The sequence below is a fragment of the Acyrthosiphon pisum genome, chromosome A1, assembly GCF_005508785.2.
Source record: "Acyrthosiphon pisum isolate AL4f chromosome A1, pea_aphid_22Mar2018_4r6ur, whole genome shotgun sequence".
In the NCBI taxonomy this organism is placed as follows: domain Eukaryota; kingdom Metazoa; phylum Arthropoda; class Insecta; order Hemiptera; family Aphididae; genus Acyrthosiphon; species Acyrthosiphon pisum.
In genome coordinates, this window is record NC_042494.1 from 11,269,688 (window position 1) to 11,272,387 (window position 2,700).

Consider the following 2,700-nt stretch of genomic DNA (forward strand, 5'->3'; position numbering starts at 1 on the left):
TTGATGACTTAAGAATTTGGACGTGGAGCTTGAGACGGCGAAGAAATCGGCACAATTGAAGGAATTCCATCTCTATATTTCATCATGATGTTTGTCTCACAATTTTTATGGCAATTATCCAAATCAGTATACATAGAATGGATAAATTCACGTTCCCTTGGTGTACGATCGCGAATAACAGACATAACTATAATATTTGCTACAGAGAAAATACACTTAAGGTTGTTCTTACAATGTCCTGTTAAGTGTCGGTTAATTCTAAACGGCTAATAACAGATTTTATTACCGGCAGCATTTAAAGTATCAAAAAATTATACCATTTAATTACAAAATTTAAAAACGTTGTTTGCAATTTTTATTTGATTGTATGTTTTTATAGTAAAACAATATTATAAAAAGTGTATAATTAATAACAACAGTTTTTATTTTATTCCAGGTATCAAAGGTATGTAATAAATTTTTTTTTTTTATGGATCTTAAAATTATTACATTGTATTACATACCTATTTTGTAGTAAAATAGAAAAAAAAAGATAACTAATTAAATATAATATATTATGGTTTTAAAAACAATTTGGTTATTCATGTACATTACAATATTGTTGATAGGTATTATATTATATGTTTTTATTTTATTATTACCTGTACTTGTTTAAATAAGGTGGATTGTGTTGAGTTTTTTGATGCTATCTTTGTTTTTTGTAATGTCTGCATTGTAATCATTTTTATTTTGTATGATATAAGTAATTGTTTTATGGTCTTCAAATTTATAAATTATAAATCTACCAACGACATTTAAAGAACTATAATACTTGATACAGAGAAAATACTCTTAGGGTTGTTCTTACAATGTCCGGTTAAGTGTCGGTTAATTCTAACCGGCTAATAATAGATTTTATTACCGGCAGCATTTCACCGGTTAAGTGTCCGTTGACTTTTAACGGCGATGGTAAGTATGACCACAAAGGATACACAACTTTTACCAAAATAAGAGAAAACGCAATCAAATATATCTCTACTTTCAAAAAAGCTTACACCTAACCAGTTCATCTATTTCGACCTATCTTCCTCAAAAAAAAAAAAAAAATAAAACTGACTCCAATATATAAAATTAAACTTTTTTAGCCTACCAACACATTGGGAAACATATGTAGATTCATCAATAAATAGGTACAGTAGGAACTGCAATTGCAATAATATAGTCTAACAATCAAACAACACATCGCATCCCAAAACACAACTCAATTTATACAGCTGAATATCTAGCTATGTGGAAAGCCACAGAATAAACTTCTCCACAGAGAATAAATGCTCGACCATATAATATACTGACTTACTCAGTGCCTTCAAAAACTTAGACAATCCTAAAAAAACAGTCGCATATACACTCGAATATTGAATAAAATGTTTAAAACCAAAAAACGAATTAATATTGTTAATATTTGGGAGTACTTGATTCATAGATTTAATATTTTTAGATCCATAAATAATAATACTATTAGGTAATTAATATTTTATAATTTATTTTCCAGCCATGGGTAAGATACATTTTTGAGTATTTTTTTTAATAACTTATAATTCATTTTTGTTTGAAAGTTTCTTGGTAAATTTACAAATATTTTAATTTCAATATTTTTATTTTTTGTTTACATTGTTTTTCAATCAATTGCAAATCATATAAAATACAATTTTCAAATCTGAAACACTCTTTAGAAATAGAAGTTATAAAAGCTATAAATTATAGGAGAGTGTGGATTTTCCCGAATGTACTTATAGTTTTTAGGTCAGCTACGTATTTGCGATTCCGGTAACGTTTTTAGTGTGGTTTGATAGTTGCTCACCTAATCTAACCTAATTAAAATCGTTCTTTTCAGTGTTCGGATTAGATAAGTATTTTTTTATCTAGATAAAGATAAAGATACTGCAACTCAAATGTGTCTAGATAGATATAAAAGATAAATACTTTTTTATCTAGATAAAAAAAAAGATGCAATTTTTTTTAAATGTGCTTTAAATTTAGGTATATTTTAGTTGGACACTAGGAAAATAATAATAATAATGTTATAAATAAAAACAATTACATTATTTATGAACCATAAAGTTGGTTTGAGTATCTGTATAAATATTTAAAATGCGTTTGTACAATTTCGCGATTTTTATCAATAAAAATGTATCTAGATGAATTTATTTAGATTAGTAAAACAATTATCTAAGATAGACGTTTAGATACCTTGTAACTATTTTTATCTAGATAAGATAAAATATAAACAAATAATCATCTAGATATTCATGTAGATAAATTTATCTAGGTAAGTCCGAACACTGGTTCTATTACACTCGTATGTTCCTAAAATATGTTTTAATTCTTAATATTTTTTGGAATGCATTTGAGCATAGAGTATGGAGACTAAAAATATTATAGTTTATTTGTATGAGCTGTTATTGTCGTGTGTTACAAAATATTAAACAATATACTATTCCTAAATAATTTATTAAAAAACTGAAATTAATCTACAAATTGAAATCAAATTTAGATATGTTTTCTATTTATACAAAAAACCATTTTATTTCAAAATTTTACACCGTTTTGTAAGACTATCAAGAGCTTTTCAAATAAATTATTAGATTCATCATTTTTATTAAAAGATTCCCCCCTCCCCGTCGTGCGTTCAAATTATTTCGCTTGGCCATTTTCCGCCTG